The sequence below is a fragment of the Paramacrobiotus metropolitanus genome, unplaced genomic scaffold, assembly GCF_019649055.1.
Source record: "Paramacrobiotus metropolitanus isolate TYO unplaced genomic scaffold, Prichtersi_v1.0 Parri_scaffold0000002, whole genome shotgun sequence".
NCBI classification, from domain to species: Eukaryota; Metazoa; Tardigrada; class Eutardigrada; order Parachela; family Macrobiotidae; genus Paramacrobiotus; species Paramacrobiotus metropolitanus.
Window position 1 is genome coordinate 2,226,697 of NW_026570222.1, and position 12,367 is coordinate 2,239,063.

The window sequence follows — 12,367 nt, forward strand, 5'->3', positions numbered from 1 at the left end:
GACGGTATCGAGCGCAGTCGTGAACACGTTGAGCGTGGTATAACTTTTCTTGTCTAGAGCAATTTCATTCCATAATAGCGCCAGGCGACTCGAGAGGGAGTCCGGGGAGGGCGGTAGAGTTTTTCCACATAAAGTTGTTGGTGCCGCCACAATGGGGAACGGGTGTCCACATAGCCGCAACGCTGACCGTGTATTACCTGAAACAGAGGACACAGCGACAGCAGTTTGCTCATACAGTAAAAAGAACCGTTCACCAAGTGGGATACGGTTGAACACAAGTTTATAAATTAAGACAAGGCTATGTTTCAACCTACGTAATTCAAAACAGTCCCAGTTTAGCTCCAGCAACCGCCCTTTAAGACTGGTATTACCAAGATAAAGTGAATCAAGGAAACGAGATAAACAACGTTCTAATTTTTCCCGGCAAGTTTTATTAACAGGCGCAATAAAAGGGCAGCAATAATCAAACGCCGTGAACACCAAAGACTTGAACAACTGAATTCGAGCGGCAGAATCAGCTTTCCTGAACGCAATATTAATCCAGCGTATTTTTTTACGCAGTTTAGTTACCAAAATGTCGGTATTGTCTTTGAATTTCAAACTGCGGTCAAAAAGTATACCTAAATATTTAACACAGTCGCTTTTCTCGATCGCATTACCATTAAGATAATACCGTGAGTCAACGATCGGCACCCGTTTTTTCGAAAAGGAAATATGGTACGATTTCAGAACATTAAATAGAAGTTTATGGTTTTTAGCCCAACTTTCTACCGCAGTAAGATCAGACTGTAACGCAATTTCATCAGCTCTTGTTGAAACTGGTCGGTAAAGAGCTATATCATCGGCGAAAATAAGCAGCTCGCTGTTGTTGAGCAGCGCAGAGGGTAAAAAATTTAATACACAAAGGAAGAAACACGGCCCAACAACTGACCCTTGCGGCACACCGCTAGTAACATTAATAACTTCCGATACACAACCATTAACCATTACACACTGCTTCCTGCCTTTCAGGTAATCAGACACCAAGTGTACTACCTGACTATTAATTCCCACTTTAATCAAAGCTTCCACAATAACCTGATGATCACATTTGTCAAATGCTTTTGAACAGTCCAGAAATAAAGCATGAACTTCTACGCCATTTTCAATGAAATCTGTTGTAGACTTTACGAACCAAGAGATCTGTAGTTCGCATGACCGCTTCTCCCTGTAACCAAATTGGTGATCAGTTAATTTTTGATGAGTTTTTAAATAATCACGAATGTATTCGTCAATACAACGTTCAAAGATTTTGGAAACAGGGTTCAACAGAGAAATTGGCCGGTAATTGAGAGGGCATGTCTGATCTTTAGAACTTTTGGGAATAGGAGATATGTACGACAATTTCCAGCATGCCGGATAGCAACCTTCATTGACCGCTGCAGTAAAAATTAATTTTAGAGGCTTTACAACTACATTAGCACATAATTTTAAAAGTTTATTCGTTATTGCAAACGGACCGCTAGACGACGAAGGCGAGCAGTTAGCAATGTGATAGAAAATCATTTCTTCAGTAATATTAAAAGGTTCAGCTACATTACTTGCACAGATATCGATATCAGAGCTACGACAGTGACGATCACATGGGCCTAGAGAATTTGCAAACATCTGGTTCAAAGCGGTTGCTTTTTCGGAATCTTTTGAAAGAACTGAACCGTCATCCATTTTCAGTGGAGGAATTCCAATTCGGTCATCCGCTGACTTAACATAATGCCAAAATTTTCGCGGGTTGTTACGGGCTGCAGTTGCGGCTTCGGTAACCTGATAGTTTTCAAAATTACGTATTAACTTCTCCGCATGCTTACACAGATTTTTCCAGTGAATTTTATAATTTTGAGCGAGAATAGAATTATTATTTTTTACTGAATTTCGATATTTTTCAAAAGCAGTATTCCTTCTTCTGATAGCTCTTTTTACGTTACTTGGATAAATGATAGTACCCTTACGTTTCGCTTGACCGTAAACAAAATATCGCTTTGCAATGGACAAAAACAAAGATTCAAATATTTCTACACGTTTATTCGTATCAGCATTTCGAAACTGCTCATTCCAATTAACAGATCCCAAATCATTGACAAAAGCAGATACTTTGTCCGCAGCAATTTTCCAACTCGGCGGGCTGAAGATAGGTGATTTTTTGCGCTTAATAGATAACATAAGTTCGAAGGCTAAATGATCGTTTTTAACTGAGGGAGGGCTGATTGGTTGGATGCCCATTACCAAATTTTTAGGTGATAAAATGCAGAGGTCTAGACAATTTTTCAGACGAGTAGGGAAATCAACAATTTGCCTTAACCCAAATTCCTTCATTGCAAAAATTAATTCTTCCCCAGTCCCAGAGTTTCCTTTACAACTGTTCCACTCTATTTCAGGCAAGTTAAAATCACCTATTATTATTAGCTTAGACATTACTGTTAATGGGATGACAGATTCAAGATGAGTAACGAAAACTGGTAACGAGGACTGCACTTTAGATGGAGATAAATAAACACACACAATAATCCTGTCAATGGTTGGAATTTCGACGAATATCGCTTCGACACACGCAAGCTCATATTCAATACGCCTAAAACTTTTCATGTTTTTACGAACAATGACTGCTACCCCTCCACCATATCCGTATTCTCGCCGTTTACGAAAGACATTGAAAGAGCGTAAATCCGCAAACTTGTTATCCGTAATAGCTTCATTGTCCCAAGTTTCAGTTAGACCGGTTATATCCGCATCAGCACAAAAAAGTTTAACCTGACAACTTTTATTTCTCACACTGTTCACGTTACAGCAGCGGATCTTAATTGTTTTAAGATTGCGGATATTGCTTCTTGCTGGAAGTTTGCACTTCGCCAAATTCACTGAACCAACTTTGTCAATTACCATGAAATTATCGTTTAGGCAATTATCATTGGAATCAGCTGGATTAGAAGAAATATGACCTTTAAATTCAAAACTCAGTAATTTTTGCGGTAAACCTGCACGTTTTTTACTGAGCTGTTATAAAACATCCTCGACTTGTATATATTTTGGTAAACACTGCAGTATTCAAAAGCGAAAGCCGCATGCGGATTATTATTATTCAGTTTACCAGCCGTTTTGCAATTTACGCACTCGTATTTAAAAGATGGGTCGTTTTCAGGGCAGTCAGTTGAGAGGTGTTGTTTCGCACAGTATCCACACACTGCATCTTTCACGCACTTCGAAGCTACATGATAAAATTCACAACATTTTTTACACTGTGGCACATAAAAGTGATCAGTTACTGGACAAGAATACCAGCCTAGTAATACGGATTTCTTTGCAGCTAGAGCATCACGTGTTTTGATATCTACATCAATTACAGCAGCATAGGTCAACGGGTTAGGGCGGTTGCTGGTAAGCTTTTTCACTATTTTTACTTCGGTATCAGCGGATAAATTTCTCAGTTTTAACTCGGAAATGAAGTCTTCTTCAGGCATTGCAACTGGTATCCTACGTACGATCATACGCTGTTTACGAGCTTTTGGCTTTTCGACATTAACCCCAAGCTCATCACTGTATTTTTTGAATAAAGCTTCACCGTTAGTTGCGTCACCAGCAGTTCCAAACTCGATAACGACTGACTTACCAAATCCCGGACGGACTTTAGTGACATTTGCGCCGCTGGCTCCGGTTGGAATCGTAGCAGATAGCGTCTTGCAAAAATCTGTCATTTCCTGTGGTGTTTTGCGCGACTGAGTAGCCAAGGAGGAATCCTTTGGTTTTAGCACAAGCACATTCTTGTTGGGCATACTCTTAGGATTCGGCGATGCGGAATGGGAAGTAACTGTGGCGTAGGTCGGTTTCGAAGGAACAGGATGATGTTGGAGAGATTCGATTTCCAACAGTGCGGTTTTGTGCATTTGCTGCAGGGATTCGGTCAACTCCAGAACGGCACGGCCATCAGTTGTCAGGGCATTAAATTCCAGCTAACTTCTTACATGTCAGAAAATTCGTAACGAATCGGTTAATTTTGGCTATCGATTGAGAAAAATCCAACAGTGGGATTTCGCATGCAAGAATAGAACTATTACTGTTTTCCCCCATGATGGGGAAAACGAAAGGTCACGCGGTATTTCACACAGAAAGGTCAACCCGGATGTATTATTCTTCGCTAACAGAAAGTTAGATCCGCACTCGAGCTGCTCGATAATGATATAATACAGATAAAAAACATGTCTCGGTCAAATTTGTTCTGCCGTACGCTATAAAATAATTGGAACAATCAGAAATCATGTATTACTATGAATGCTTAATTTTTAAAATGACCGCTTTTACGATTTACTTCTCTTGAGGGTCATCTATTTTGGCCATTGTTGACTAATGGGAAATTTCGGCTACGTACCGGTATGCCATCGTTTCCGTTTCGTCCAGCTGCTGGTCTCGTTGCTGGAACAAGTACATCTATATAATGCTGACAAGTTTCGCCTGCGCCGCTACCATGTTCTGTTCGCGATTTCGTGAAATGAATTTGCACGCGAGTATGCAGGCCCTCATCCCGAATGAGCTGTCGGATTGCATTCTGATACTGAATAGGGATGTCGCTGCACATAGCGATCTAAAAATCGAAAAGACTGATCCTATCCAACTCATGGTAATTGCAAATACAGTAACCGAGAAACATAACCTTTACTCTATATTATAACTGGGTTTTCTGATGTCAGCGCATGTGGCACATTTTTGTTTTACACAGGTTTACGCAGAACAACTCGATTTTTTTTAAATTTTGGATCTTGTAAATCCATAGATTTACAGGTGCGTTTCTGTGGTAATTGTGCGAACGTTCTTATGTGGAGAATGGCGGTGCCCGATGTTCGATGAGCAAGAAGGTAGCCTGTTGCGCTAATCATGGTCCTGGATCACCCGCCGGTACCGTCCACTAATAGAAACTGCGGGCTTTGTTGACGCCCGTTCCGGACGCACCGCTCTTCCCTGGGGGATCTGCTGTATTTGGCTTAGCTCGTCGGACTTTTGCATGCGGAGGAGTTGAATAAACGTATCCAATGGTTATTGAGTCCACAGTTAGCCCATACTGGAGGTCATCGAATGCAATTTCCGGTCGATAGGCATATAAATCTTTTACTGCCTTCAATCTGTAATCTGTAGTCTTCAATCTGTAAAACAGAAAGTCGTATGGCACTGTTGTACAATAATTTGTATGTTCGTATATGCTCGATAACTGATAGTGTTTAGTTTCTTTATTCTGATAACACATTTGTTTTGTCTCTCTAACACATACAGTAAGTGCATTTTGGGTTTCTGAAAGTGTTTATGCTTATACGCGAACAGTCACGTATTGACACTTACTTACGAAATGATAATCTTGAATGCCGTTGACGGCCCAAGTCATCTCGATAACCGCCGGCCATTGAGCAATTTTTTGTCCATCCCGCGTTAGACGGTGCAGGGTATTGCCGCCTTTATTCCCCAGACACCGCAGCGGTAAAGTTACATTGTGCAGGAACACGTTGTTCTTCAGCGCTGCAATAAGCATCAGTAAATCAACTAGATCTTCAGATTGTTCAAATCTGCGAACACCTGACGCAAAACGACTACGCGCGATTAACAGGACAAGATTACAAAAATAATTCAGACAATCGACATCCGTATGCAATTATTATCACTTACCAGCTGCTAAACACTGCTGCAGGCAAATAAGCCGTTTGGGTTCAAGAATCCAAAATCTAACTACAGCATAGGGGACACAGTGTCGATCAAGAAACCGGGACAACGTCGTGCCGGTTTCATCCATAGCGACAGAGTCGTACTTTTTCAGTGCACGTAAAGGGCCATTGCACTCGAGCCGCCTGATTTTGGATAGCCAATCTTCGTATTCCGGAAGTGAAACTAGATCGTGGAACATTGTGGCTAACTGACCAATAGTCACTGATTTGTCCACGAGATTCCTCAGGGTTTGCCGTGCTTTTTCGCGCCCATGTTCAGTCTGGACTTGTCGCACCGCAACCGCGATCCGCAGAAAGTCGGGCTACCATGTGCTATACAGCCGGGAATTCGGCAATGATGGATTGCCGCTGGCGGTCTCGATCGCGTTGTCAGCTTGCATTTTCTCTTCCTTGCCCTCCTTCTTGGACATGACCGCGCCATCTTTCTGGTGCTTTCTGGGAAGGTGTGGATTCTTAAGTGGCTCTTTCCTTGCCGCCGGCATGCCATTTGTCTTCCAATGCCGAGGTTTAGGGTTAGCCTGATCACACGCGATAAGCCTATCTGCTACAACATCTTCTTCATCCATAAATATTGTGAGTTTTCTGAAAACCTCATACTTACAATTTACAAAACATTTTAAATTTTTAAGCGAAATAGGTCTTTGAAACATGCAGCGGAAATAGAGTTCTTCACTAGACACTGCAAACAGCACGCCAGCTTGACAGAGTGTGTATGCTAGCCGTGATGATGAAAGCAAGGCACACACCCTGGCATGACACTGTTCCCGGGTGGCAAGTCTTCTTTCATTCCGGCTTTAATTTTCATGTTTCATCGTGCTGACCGGTAAACGTTTGATACAGCATATGGTAGAATTAGTCCAACTGGCATTGGCAGGATTTGTTTGATTTAAGTAATTTTGTCTTTTGTTAAAGGTTTTCTCAAGTTGGAATGCATTGTTCCCGTGTTTCGTTATGCATTGTTTCCGTTTTCGTTGTGTGTTTCGTTTCGTAGTTATAGAACCTTTTTTATGCTAAAAACAATTTAAAACGTTCAGTTTGCTTTTGTTCACCAAACCAGCAAACCACAAGACATCCTAAAATGTTGAGAGTTGCTGAGATTGACGTGGGTAATATTTGCATTTGTGAACGGTTCGCCTTCAGCTTGTCTTGGTCTTTCCATATACTATCGCTAGATAAATCAATGGATTTTGGTAATGGCTCGGAAGAATAGCATCCACCACCGCTTCCATCCACTGTACCAGAGCAAGCCGTTTCCCCAGCTCCGCCGACTAAAGCGACTGACGTTACTCAACGACTGAAGCGAATAATCCAGCAAAGTATGCCCGATGACCATCACAACGTCAAGATGCGGGAAGAAATTCAAGGCTTGGAAATAGGTGAGTTGCAGTATTTGAAAGTCAGGTCGGCTCTCCGTATGGCTGTATTGCTGTTGTGCGACAATGCGTGCTAATTGTTTTGTCTAGGCATAGTGGAAATTGATTGGCGACGTTCTGTTCGACCGGAAATCACCGTCGAATGTTTTCAACCACTGGATGACGACTGGAGTGATGATACAAGCGTCGGCCTGACGGGCTTCAAATCCTTTAGGGGTCACAATCCGAGCCGATTCATCGCTATGGTGGCGCCTGGTTTTCATAACGTGTTCGAGGTTTATGATGTGTCAAAATTGGTGCAGGAAGCCGATATTCTCGACCCACCGCAGCGTACGCTGACAGGCCGCGGAATTCTGGAAGCGGTCCGGCGAAAGCCAGAAAGTGAGGCATTCTCTAAACAGTTGCCGCACGAGGTGCGAAACAGCAGCAGGTTGTATCATTGTACTGGTTTTGCTGGTTTGTATTTCCGTCAGTTATTACTCATGCAGAGGTACTTATAACAGTGCATACAGTACATAGGAATGCGGTTTGAGAAATCTGTCTATTGTTCCAGTATTTACAGATTTTCTTTTATCGGACAATGACAAGCGGACAAATGACATTCTTCATGGCTTATCAAGCAGACATTCAGAATAATAGCAAGCAGCGGGATCGGGATCTGTTCATCAGCCATGGTCGCGCTGTTGCTAATCGCATCCTGGCCGAAGCTTGCTTACCTTTCCAACCTCATGCAAACCAGGAACTGGGGCAGCGTTACCCAATGAGATAGCGTCACTGCGGACAGCTACCTGTATCCATGAATCCTCAGCGCAGTCGATAGTTGATTGCCACGATCAGAGCGTCCTTTCTGAATGGCAAACGAATGATAAGGATGCTATCGGTCTGCTCAAATATTATAGTCTATCAGTAATGTCAGCGCTTGCTTAGTAGTTGTGATAAACTCCATTCTATTTCTTAAAGGTACATTCAAGGTCTAACGAATGGGTTATGTGCCTGCGACTGATGCAGTGCCCACAATCAGTGTGGAACCAGTTGATGCAGTTGTTGCGGGCACTCGCTGCGGGGGATCTGGCCAACGCAGATAATGAGAATAAACATTACCGAATTACTTGCTGGGCCTGTAAAAGGACTGTTCCCAAGCCAGGGGAAACGTGGCAAGAACGCGCTGCCTTATGGCAACGTGCCATTGAAGCGATAGATTTTTACATTCTGCCGGAAATTCAAGTACTATCCGCTGTACAATTATTATGCAGATTTCTAAATTTTCATCATTTAAGTTCGTGTAATTTGGCTTACATTTTAATTTGTTTTACATTTTAAAATGGTTTTCGTTTGTGCATATCTTTGGAGTGTTGACCTAAAATGCAACTCATTCATTATTTGTAGTTTTTGATTTTTATGTTTCTTTCTGAATAATAAATGATAAATTTTCGAAGGAGGAAGCGCCAAAAACGGTCATCACTGGAACAGGAAAGCCTGAAAAATCCGAAGGCGGAATCCCTGAGTTCATTCGCACAGACAATGAGCAGCACTTGCCTACTTCTCCGTCTGGTGATGCGAGACACGGTGCACAACCGCATGGAAAATGCGGATCGGACTCTGCAGTCACTGCTGGTTTTGCATCCTCCGGGAAAACCGCACCGGTAAATTGCAGTCAGACATGCTTGTTCCCCGGTGAATGACATTTATGTGGCAAAGCATCCGTCGTTCATGTCGTTTATGGGCCTGGAATACTAGACCAGATGCGCACAGGCGCTTCGGGGACTTACTTACAAGGAATCTCAGCGTGCACTTACATACAAAGTAGGCAAAACCGCGCCCTTTTGCACGGCTTGTGTGTAAGTCTATCTGTGTTAAGCCGGACTGCATGCGCAAACGGCTGCACATACTTACATGCAAGAGCACGTGTTCAACTCAAAGTGACAACGTAAATACTAAATAGTTCCCCGTGGTTCAGAATTTGAAACATTTCATCTCTGCTGTTTTGAATTGTCAGCTTATGACATTAGACTAGCTCAGTGACTAATTTGTCGCCTGGAACTCAATAAAGATAAGTTGCCCTAACGTAAATATGGTTGAAAAACATAAACTGCTCCTCGACCCTTAATGCTGAGCCGCGCTTCCAGCATGGCCGATCTGTCTCGCTCATCCAGCTTTAGCGTGTTAGCGCCAGAGGAGGGAGTTCAGCAAGAACTGCTGGAAGGACTGAAGAAAATCGAGACAGGTAAATACACCTTCTGTTGTTTTGGTATATTTATTCAGTACTTGTGTAAAGTGAAACAAATAAATTTGCAGCGCTTGGCCATGTTCTGGCTATCCAGAAGATCGCTGGGAATCCAGCTGAAACTGCCGTCAAATCAGTAAACGGTGAGTCTGCTACTAAGTACTGTACTGCAGCACTGGCTACAAATGAGAAAGTTTTTTGTAGATGGGCTGCATATTTCCGCGAATATTTTTGCTGGCAACCCAGCTGGAAATGCTGGCTATCCAGCAGGCCGCAACGGCGGAGAAGAGCTGAACGGTGAGAGCACTTCTAACACAATGGCAAAATAGTTTTGGCGAATTGTGTACCTTCTAGAACCTGACGAAAGCGCCCACGCACCCGAAAGAGCTGGCAACACAGCTGGTGCTGGCTACCCAGCAGGAACGCTCAATTCGCTGAACAGAGTAAGAAAACAATTAACCACATATTAAAAATGATACTCATCGAATCTGCTTACTATTATTAGACAACAACATGCAGCGCGATGGGTTGCCAGCCGTAAACGATGAAAATACGCCGCGCTTCGGACGGTTGCGTCGGCGTCCTACTCGTCGGGATGGTGATCGCTCGCGCGGCTTCAGGAGTTCCTTCACATGAAAATGCCGAGCAGCGTCGTATCCGCGAAGCCCGCGCTGTCGAAGACGACGCTTGCCGTCGTGGTCGTGACGAAGAGCGCGCTGCTCGTGATCTCCGCCGCCGTCAGGAAGATATCAACTTGCAGCTGACTCGTGCTGCTGAAGACGCTGCCATGGATGCCCGCTGGCAACGCGAGGACAATCGGGTAGAAACGGAGCGTGCCCGCGAAGATCTGCGGAAAGCCGAAGAATGGGACGAAGCCGTGCGCACTATGCGTAACCAAAGTAGCATCCGCAGGGTAGCCTGCGCCGTCGGGTAGCCGACTGTGGGTTTTGATATTCTGAGGTTGTCATGATGTCGACAGAAACATCGGAATTTTCTGTTGTAACCAACATGTGTCTCATTCGTTTATCTCTTTTGTTTTGATCTACTTGTCCGTCGCGTTTTTTTTTACAGAATTAAAGTAATAGCTTTTTTAAAATTGTTTTGTTACAACAAGATAAATTCGTTTTGATAGCATTTACCAAATCACAAGAAACTATTTACGGCAGAACGAACGTAACTGCCACCCTACTTAATATCAAAGAGCGCAAATTTATTCACGTCTATTGAAATTATCACATTTTTTCAGCAGAAACCGAACTAAAACAGAAGTTTTGTTGATTTTGTCTCGAACGGGTAGCCGTCAGGATGTTTCCCTGGGTAGCCAGGAGGCAGTTTCGTAGCAGCAAAGTTGTTATAAAAAAGCGGAAGAAATTTAAGAAGAGCGCGGTGCGTTCTATGGTTTATGCTTCCGCTCTTTATTTTGCGGATGAATTGGATCGGGAGCTTGAGAAATTTTATGTACGGCATGAACTAGACTTGAAAACTATGCCGCGCGATCGTCTGCGCCACTTTTCCGAATAAAATCCTACGAAGATTTTCAACGCCTGTCTCAGTGTCTTCAAATTCCGGACACAATAAGCTGTGATAACCGGTGCCAAGTATCTGGAGAATTTGCACTTGCTGTGGTTCTGCGTCGCCTTGCTTACCCAAATCGCTGGCGTGACTGCGCCGATTTACTTGGAAGAGAAGCAACTCAGTTATCGAGGATATTTAATGCAACCATAAATTTTCTTTATGATAAACACGGCCATTTGTTGCGATCTCTTGGACAACCTTGGCTGGGCGCTGATAACATCGCGGCATATGCAGCAGCTGTTCATCGGGCGTCGGGCGGAAGATACGGTAACCATTTTCTATAAATGGTAAGCAGGGATGCCTGCTCATCTGGCTAGCCAGATTTTGTGTTATTATTTAGATAACTGTTGGGCATTTGTGGACGGAACTGCACGTGCGATTTGTCGCCCAGGAAGACTGCAGAGAGTATTATTCTGGACATTACCGCGGACATGATATCAAATTTCAGAGCTTAGTTGCTCCGGATGGCTTAATTGTAAATATGTATGGCCCTTGCGAAGGACGGCGGCACGATATGTACATGCTCGGTGCATCAAAATTACGACACCGATTACGTTTGCGGAATCTTATTTGGGGAAAAGATTACTGTATTTTTTGGGGACAAAGGGTACAGTATAAGTGCTGAGGTCCAGAGCCCATACAAAGGCGGCAATATAAGCGAAGCGGAGATTGCCTTCAACCTCGTCATGTCAAAATGCCGATTGATCGTGGAATTAGGTTTTCAGCGTATATGCACGCAGTTTGCATTTGGAAATTACCGCGAAAATCAGAAACTGTTTTGGCAGCAATCTGCAAAAGCATATTTGGTCTCAGCAGTTCTAGCAAACTGCTTGACTTGCATGTACGGCTTTGAACTTGTTTTTCAAAAGTTTGGCCTTCAGCCGCCGTCTTTAGAAACATACTTGCGCTTTTAAATTTAATAAAAGGTGTAGGCTTCCCTACAACAACTGGGTAGCCAGTATCAAATCGTAAATGCAGGTAAAAGCACTGCAAAAATAATTAATTTTTGCTGACAAACTTCTCCATCATATCTAACATTCTTTCCTGCTGTTTGTTGCGGCCCTCAATTTCAAGCTTCTGTAGTTGAAACTGTTGATCTCGACTTTCTTTGCGTTCGAGTCTGTCTTCTTCTTCTTTCTTGATGCGCTCCAGGCGGTCTTTTTCCTTGATTTCCGCCTCTTGTTGCGCCAACTTCCATTGAAGAGCGCGGTCTTCTTGTCGCGATTCCCGTTCGGCTTCCCTGTCCTTTGTACGCTCTTCGCGCTCAAACCGGCGCTCTTCGGAGTCACCATGTTCCATCCGAGCCACAGTTTTATTCAAGCTTGTAAATGTCTGTACGATTTGTTGACGACTGGTTACTATTCGCTCTTGACGCAATTTTTCTGACAATTTCTTTTGATGAGTCTTTCTTGCTGCTGCAGCTTCGTCTGGCAGACAGTTTTTTTCGCAACGAAGTTGCT

General features: G+C 43.3%; 1 pseudogene; it reads left to right on the plus strand.

The window, feature by feature from the left end:
- Positions 1 to 6,590: 6,590 nt before the first annotated feature.
- On the plus strand, positions 6,591 to 11,821 carry LOC129589096 (uncharacterized; annotated as a pseudogene).
- Positions 11,822 to 12,367: the final 546 nt, after the last annotated feature.